The sequence below is a fragment of the Barbus barbus genome (genome assembly GCF_936440315.1).
Source record: "Barbus barbus genome assembly, chromosome: 39".
Taxonomy (NCBI): domain Eukaryota; kingdom Metazoa; phylum Chordata; class Actinopteri; order Cypriniformes; family Cyprinidae; genus Barbus; species Barbus barbus.
In genome coordinates this window covers 25,201,233-25,210,253 of record NC_136717.1, presented here as the reverse complement: position 1 = coordinate 25,210,253, position 9,021 = coordinate 25,201,233, and the positions used below count along the sequence as shown (strand labels likewise).

The following is a 9,021-nucleotide window of genomic DNA, read 5'->3' as shown; positions in this document are numbered from 1 at the left end:
ACCTAAACTATGAAACTAGTTCACTTTATTTTCTCTCTCTCTATAAATATGTTGCTCATTCGTGGAATGCAATGCAGTTATTGTAATAATTATCACCAAATGGTTTATTGCCCTGTTTTGACGCTCACTACCACACGGTGGCAGCCTTGGATTAATTACATTTTTCTAGTATTTTCTGTTTATTTAGCATGCTGTAAAAAAATAAAAATAAAAGTCATGTGATAGAAAATGTCAAATCAGGTCCAAATCAGGCTAATATCTGTGTAAAATATTTTATGATACTGTACTGTACATGTCAGCCGATTTTTCTGTTTTGTTTACTTTTTAATATGTTTAAAAAATAAATAAACACATAACCCTAGCGTTACATGATCATTTCGCAGTTAATATGATTTTTAAAGACCAGCTGATCTGAGATCTGTCGGAATCTTTGTTAAAGTGACGTCATCCGGCGTTCCATCTCAGAGAACTGATCCTAGACCTGCTGCTTTCGCGGGCTTTTAATTTTTAGCCTAACCGAACGTCGCTCCCTCGAGCGCGGCAGGCAGAACTCAACGATCGCAGATAAACACAGAGGAAGGAAGACAGACGTGCGAACGAATACGCAAGGCTTTTAAATTGCATCAAAACGCGTTTATGGTTCACAGTTAAAGCGTTTGAGATCCAAAACACGTCCGAGAAGTTTTAACCATTTACTGATGGACTGACAGACGGATTCTCCTCAGACGACGCAATCTAAACAATTCACATTTTACCTCATTCTCTCAAGCAAAAGCCTCTGTTTTCCCTCAGGAGGACAATTAAGGTTAGTGCTTATGTTATGTGCTTATGTATTTACACACATATAACCCGTGAACTGCTCTCTATGGGCTGTGTTCCGAAACCTAGTGAGCTCCCTATCTAGACAGCATATTTGTTGTTAGGCGGGAATCATCGATTATAGACGGTTTATGCCTATTTAACGTTAGTTTGTATTTTGGTCGCCAACAGCGCATTCACCATTACTACACAAACATATATGATGTAAATCATACTAGTGCCAGTGTTTTGGACACGTCCATTATTGTAATACCATGGTATTCCTTAAGTATCTAAAATGAAACGATGATCTGGCCTAGTTAGGCAGCCCACTAGGTTTTAAAAGGCAAGCTGCATGTTGCAGACACACATCCTCCATCATTTAGATCAGATTTTGTACCTAAATGTCTTATAATCCTGATGAACAGGCTGAGTTCAGAGGTTTAATGCAGTGAGCATGCATGTTATGTAAGCTGACACACTCAGGCTGCTTTTGATGTTAACCTAAACAATCATATTTATCTATGCAGACATCCTTTTTAAATATTCACAAGAGTTAACCATAGTTCACTGCAAAATATCATTGTTATGAAAGTGCAATCATAATAACATAATAATAAAAAAGTACCTTGACTGCACAGCATCACAATTTTTATAATATCAGATTTTATGCAATTTTACGAGATCCCTTAAAGTAACAGTTTGAACATTAAATAATATGGTAATCAAGCAATATGTATGGAAGTACCATATCATCATCCATTAGTAAACCATACAGCTTTTTGATTATTATTGTACAGGACGCTATCACTTTTATTATAGTATTTTTAATAGTTTTATTATAGTATATTTATTATAAAATGTAACAAATTATTTTCTGAAGTTGTAAATAAAACAAAGATTATTAGTGTTACAAGAGAATACCATTTTAGTTTTTCTATTTCAAACTTTCTTTACTTGCCATTTCTTTGTAATTTTATGTGAAATTTACTAGTGAAAATAGTTTAGTTTTTTTGTAATGATGTATATAGTATTATCACTGTAGTAATTATGATAATTTGGAGGAAACATGATACATTTCTGTCATTTGTCTTTTTAATACTCAAATATATCTGGTGCAAAGTTGACCACAACATGTTGATTTATTGTTTTATTTACTCTATATTTACCTTGTCCTATTAATGTTTTCATTGTGGTAAATCTCTAATTACCATGATAGTATTCTAATAACATATTATGTATTACATTATAGTAATACAGTAACTAAACAGCAGCTTCACAGAAGAATTACAAGTTAATTAGGTTTTAATTACATGAATTTGACCACAAAACATACTCTGATTGACACTGTTTAGCCTGTATTGTTGTTTCAGGCTCAGATGTCTGTGATTAGACAAGAAAAGATACACGACCGCACCAAAATCTTGTGTTTCTGTGTGTGTCTTTGACCTTTGCGTAAAGGTTTGTTTCCACTTTCCGTTTTAGAGACAGAATGGTGTTCAGAAACCCGAGTGTGCACTTCCACATAGCTCTCTGTGTCGCTTTGTTGAAGTGAGCTTGTGAAATGTTAGGTCTAGCACCTGTTAGAGTTTCCTAACAATGCACGTATTTTAAGTTTAGCGGTAGCAACTGCTATCTAAACATGTAATCCTAAACCCGTATTGTTAGTGTGTCGTGCACCTCTGATGTCAAACACTGACGTTTGAGTCTGATATAGGTCTGTGTTCAAGATCTAAACTTCAGAAGTGCCTGATCTTTATGTCCTTGTTGCTGCATTATGCATCGTAATTTCAAAAGATTGTTTGGTTCGTATGAAAGCGTGCACGTGTACAACTCAAAACATTATGAGAGACAGTGATCGTCATTTGCCTGTCAAATTCCTGTGTTGTTGTGCATTACTGACGCTGCTGGTGTGTTTGGCGTCTTATTTTGCATAGTGTTACTAGCTGAGGACACAATCCAGGTTGATGCGCCATTGTTGTCCAACTATTTCTAAAAATGCATCTACTGCTGTCAAACGATTTACATGTATATATTTATATTTATATAATTTATATTATATACAAATATATTTAATAAACAAATATAACATATTTTTCTTAAATATATACAATCATGTGTGTGTGTTTATATATACATAATAAATATACACAAACAAAAACGTATTTTGGATGCAATTAATCACGATTAATCGTTTGACAGCACTAGATGCAACTGGAAAAAACAAGTTTTTATACAACCAATCAGTGTTGGGTTTAATGCATTACTAAGTAACTGTATATTACTTTTTCTAAAACGTAAAGTAAGGGATTACTCCTAATTTAAGTACATTTACATCTGATGTAATTGCATTACGTATTGTATAGACTATAAAACAATTCTGTGTAAAACAATAGCAGATTTGACATCAAATAGGGGATATAACATCTAACATTAATATTTATGTTTTCAATTCTAACCTCCCTTAGGTACTTTGAGTTCAAGAATAATTTATGCAGTTTTATAGCATTTATATGAGAGAATTAAAGGAGCATTTCATGTCTACATTTTTAATGTTCAAGTGACCGAGGTTGATATGTGATTATTAATAATTACACTGTTGAAGATGTAATTATTAGCTAGTAATTAATTACATTTTAGAGTGACTTACTCAACACTGCAGCCACTTATCCTTCTGCTAAAAGATCTTAATTATTGAGAATTATTGTTATAATGTCAGTATTGCTGCAGTTGCATTTATTTATATATTTAAAATAATTAAATACTATTGTTATTAAATCATATAATATGTATTTATTTAACATTGTAATAATAATCAATAATAAACAATATAAAAATAATAACTTCATTATAAATAGAATATTAAATAATTATATATATATATTATTTATTGTATTTTAAGTTTTTATTTCAAGCAACAACAACAAAAAAAGTTTTTATTTCTTAACAAATTAGTTAATAGTTGGATTTCAACAAACATACACAATCAGTGTAGCCTGATTCACAATGAATGATTCTTGTTGTGAATCATTCAAAGTTTCTTTGTTAATATTTAACGGTTTAATCTTAATTGTAAAGGCCCAGCATACAAATAATTTTTTTTTTTCCCCCTGGTCACGAAGCATGTGCTCAGGTGCAAATCCTCTGCACCCCGACAGAGTCGCGACGCTTCATTCATATTAATGACCTTCCCGCTGACATGGACGCCTTTAAGGCTGTGGCCGTAATCTCTAAACTTCCTTCATTTTTGCCTGAATACCTGTTCAAATGGCGTTTTAATCTTCATTAAATCCATCACCTTCATTATGGCTTCTCTTGTGTCCTTCACAAGGCTCTGAATGTCAAAGCCGTGAGGGGTGTTTGATATCCGAAGCATGCGTTTCTTGATTTGGGAGGGTGAACGGAGTGTAATACCAGCCTCTGTACACTGGGAAATGAATCAATGATCTGCTTTGTGAGAAGGAAGCTGTTTGTGTGTTATTATTAAATGGGCAGATTCATAAACATAACGTGACATGCGACAGATGAAACAGAGATCAGGTGAGAACAGTAACTGTTTCTCATGTGAACGGCATGAAATGTTGATATCGAAACTCTCAAAACAGGAAATGCACATCATCTGATTAGAACACTTCTGAGATGAAGGATTTAATGTTATAATAGCGTTCTGATTTATAAGTCGATTTTTCTATATAAAATTTTAGTGCCACGTGCCTGTGCGAAACGTGTTGCCGTGATGCTGCGTTTGTGTTGTGCTTTTATCCAAAGTGACTTACAAATGGGAAAAATCCATTTATCATAACAGCCAACAAAATTTGCAGTGCAAAATGCCAAAATGTAAGTATAAACTTGATTAGAGCAGAAGTGAAGGGTGTTGTGGTTATTAGGGCATTGCTAGGATTTTTATTGTTACTAGGGTGGTTGCTAAGTGGTTCTTTACTGGTCAGTTATTTTTATTTAATTATTATTTTTAAAATTATTGTTCTAATGTCAGTATTGATAGTTGAATATTTATTTATTTGTTTTTATTTTTATTTTATTTATTTTTATTTATTTTTGTAATTTTGTTGTGCATTTGCCTTTTTCATTTTTTTATTACATAATTATACACTTTTATTTCAGTTTTAGTTTTATTTAGAAAATGAGAAATGTTGCCATGGAAACTATGTAAATAAAATATATTAAGTTTTTTGTTTCATTTATTTTATTTTATTTTTATTTAGAAATTGGGAAATTCTGCATTGGAAGTTGACTAATATTTTATTTATATTCATATTTTTTATTTCAAGCAACAAAAATTTCAATTAATGCAAATAAATACATATATAACCACACAAACACACACACATACATATACACACACATCAATTTTATTCTATTAAACCTAACGTGAGGCTAAATATGGGATGTTTCTGTAGCATAGCTCCAGGGTCATAAGTTGTTTGATTTATGATTAAGCACACAGCATGTCTTTTCATGAGTCAGTCAGTCTTGTAAAGAGTCAGTGCTGTGGTGTCATCTGAGGTTAATGGTGTGGACTTTCCTCCAGTGAAGTGAGCTTGTGTGGGCAGAGCACAGTAAGAGCTGAGATGTCAGTCAGGAGTGAATAACGTGTGTGTGTGTGTGTGTGTGTGTGTGTGTGTGTGTGTGTGTGTGTGAGAGAGAATGCCTGTGTTTCTCCTCAGACATGTAGGACGAGGTTTCTTTTACCTGACGGCTGTTGCAATTCTGGTATTTCATCATTAGTCTGTTCAGTGAAATGGTAATTATAATGTGGTGAAAAGGAGTCTTATTAACAACATCTCCTTTTTGTCTTTTTGTCTGTTGAGGAATGCGCTTTATGGTTTAGTAACTCTGTAAACACTCAAAGGTGAAGTGTGTCATTTCTGTGCCATTATAGTGAGATCAAGCAGAATTGGACTGGACATAATAACATAGAATATGTTAAAAATATAATAAAAAATGAAAATATTATATAAATAATATTAAACTAACAGTTGTTAAGCAGCTGGGTTAATTTTTGTTTATATTTTCTTATATTTAACCGTTATTTAACCAGGCAAGTCAATTAAGAACAGGTTCTTATTTTCAATAACATCCTGGCAAGTTATAGTTCTGTTTTATTTGATATTTTTATATTTTAAGATTTCTTTTAGCCTAATTTGTAATATTTGTTTTATAGTATATATTTTTATTTTTATATTATAGTAATTTTTCCAATTATGTGCTCATCATTTTCTTTTTTTCTTTTTTCTTTCTTTTTCATAGTTTGAATTCATATTTAATTTATTTTCATTTTTTATATTTAAATTCTCATTTTAATTGCAGTTTAAGCTGTAGTATTTTGTTTTTACAGTTGTTTTACAGCGTGCTTATGATTTAGAATGCATTTTTAATTTTAGTCATTTTTTTATTAGCTTTTTACTATTATAATTTCTGTTTGTTTCTTTTATTTCTTGTTTCAGTTCTTATTTATTTAAATTTAGCCATTTTAGTGCTTCAACAGTTTTGTTTTACATATATTGTTTATTTCAGCTTTATTTCAATTAGCAAAACATTTTCATTAACAATAATAACCATGGTCTCTATCAGTTCCGTGAGTTTGGGGTGAAGGTCCGTGTTCATATGACCAATTGCAGATGGGGAGAGTATTTAAAACTTTATTATTTCTCAATTCTGTTTGATCACACTAATGGCGTATAAATTACTCTCTTACCTTGTTTGCAATAAATTGGCAATAAATTACCTGCATGATAAATTATTCCAAACAAAACTCACTTTTCTTTGCCAGTCTCTGTGTGCCATGGTCGTGCCCTGACTGGTTCATCTGTGTTTGAGAGAGACATGTTGCGGCAATGCACTTTTAATCCTCTTTGTTAAATATATTGTCATTGAGGGCTCGGCTGAGAGGCTTGAAAGAAGAAAAAAACACTCCATATAAAACTGTTTTAAAAATGTTTTATAATTAACCTTATCATAAACTATTTCTTTTGGTTGTTAAAAGTAGGGTAAACTACATGAGATGAATCTCAGTGTTAGTGTGACTCAGGGTCGTGCTGATGACTTGGTCCTCATGTTAATGAGGTTTGGTTTGGACTGAAGGAATCCTGCTCTCCTGCATGGCACAGATTCCCAGCTGTTGTTAGGGACTCCTGGACGTGTTCTGTGGGCTGAACTAAATATAGCTCTCTCACAGAGGTGAACGGTAGGGAACGCGGCCGACTGTGAGGAGACGCACAGAGAGAAGGAGGTGCACGCTCAAAAATAAAGCATTGATGGTTCCGTGGAGAACCTTTAAAAAAATTTAATTCCACAAAAAGTTCTTTAAAGTGGAAAAGGGTTCTTAAGATTTTAAAACTGTTCTTCATTAAAAAAAAAAAAAAGTTTAGCACAAAGAGCCATGAATCAAACTTGACTGAGGCTCATGGGCTGAAAGTAAATGTTGTATTCTATCCAATAGAGTTAAAATATTGATCCCTTCCTTTTAATCAGTACTCACATTTATGAACTGATAGTGATCGTTAAATCCCAAGAATTGATCTTTGCTGTTTTCATTTTGTGAACAAAACCTTACATTATTTTTTGCATGCCTCCTGTGCTTTGTAACTTCAGATATAAAACAAAGTTTCAGCTTTCAAATTCAAATTTTATTTAAAGTCATAGAATAAATACTGTTTTGACGCCCTTTAATGTGTCGTGACGGATCACTGTAGCGCCTCAGTTCAAGCGGCATATGAACCGATCATCTCTTTCTCTTTACTACTATTTATAGCAAGAAATAAACATGAATGAATGAACATCAGAAATTGTTAAAAGAAACAGAACAACTACTAAATATTTCATGTTTAATGTAATCGTTCAATCAGAGCAACCACGGAAAGGCAACCATAAAACAGCTTATAAACAATTTTATGTTTACCTCAATTACATTTACCTCAAAAAATCCATTAAATGTCCATATCTCAATTGTTAGCTAGATGAAAATCGAATTTTGAAATTTGTCTCTATACCCATCAAACTATATTAAACAAATAAATAAAAAAGTAAAGTTTTTTTTGGAGTTAAAAAAATCAAATTCACATTTCAATGCAAAAATAAAACAAAAAATATACATTAGAAATGAGGATATGTTTTAATGGCAATTTTTGATTTAACCCTACTTATGTGATATTGCATGGCAGGCCAAATCAAAGGTCATCATTTAGCCTGGTTTGTGCAACTCTCTTCTATGGCATCTCTGCGAAAACATCCTTTTTTGGAAAGAAAAGGCCTGCTAAATTAGATTAGATTAGATTCAACTTTATTGTCATTGCACATCAAATCAAATCAAATCACTTTTATTGTCACATCACCACAGCACATGTGCCTTCGTGAGTGAAATTCTTGAGAGCGTGCTCCAGACAGTGCAGAAACAATTTACATATAGACATTACCATACATACGTACAGACTTATACAGATGACAATGTGTAATATACACATACATATACTCAGTACACACAGTGTACTATTAGACAGACATACAGTTACCGATACACATTATACACAGTATGTAGTACACATTCTACGTTATATACACACAGTAATATGCGAAGATGAAGCAGATTATATATAAACCGGATGTGCAAATGTCATGGATGTGCATTGGATGGTACATGTAAGGTACAGGGCATGAAATGCAGTTAGCATCTAACCAGAAGTGCAATAAGCAGAGGTACAGGATATACAGTGCCTACAATATGTTACATATGTACAGAATATACAGATAAGGCAGTAGTACTATGGACATAATTTACAAATTTTTTAAATACTATCAGTATGATATACAGACGGATGATATGAGCATACTATACAGATGGATTGTGCAGTAAATGTATGTACACTATGAGCAAAAACTATGAATATAATTACAAATGGATATGAATAAGCTATACTTTAAGATATATAAACACTAGTGCAATGAACATTGAAAGTGCATAGAAATAAAAATTTCCAGTGCATAGTACTCAGTGTGTAGATTTTTTTTTTTTTTTTTTTTTTTTTTTAACCGATTTAATGATGGGGAGGGGTGAAGAGTTTGTAGTGGTGTGTGAGGGGGGTATCATTGGTCAGACTTTAGTAGGGAAACAGCTGTAGGGAAAAAGCTGTTTCTGAGTCAGCTTGTCCTTGTTCAGAGGCTCCTGAAGCTAAATGGCCTCGATCTCAACTTTTATACAACATAACA

The 9,021-nt window shown here is 32.5% G+C and overlaps 1 protein-coding gene across 6 annotated transcripts in view; it reads left to right on the top strand.

The window, feature by feature from the left end:
* The first annotated feature begins 494 nt into the window (after positions 1-494).
* Positions 495-9,021, top strand: part of LOC306858802 (oxysterol-binding protein-related protein 8-like) — an 83,264-nt gene continuing 74,737 nt past the window's right edge. For 4 of the 6 annotated variants that reach the window (XM_079399541.1, XM_079399540.1, XM_079399538.1 and 1 more), the window contains exon 1: positions 529-805. The gene's annotated coding sequence lies outside the window, so the exon portion shown is untranslated. Of the gene's footprint in view, positions 806-9,021 lie in introns of all 6 variants that reach the window. The other 2 variants (XM_079399542.1, XM_079399539.1) reach the window with 1 other exon arrangement.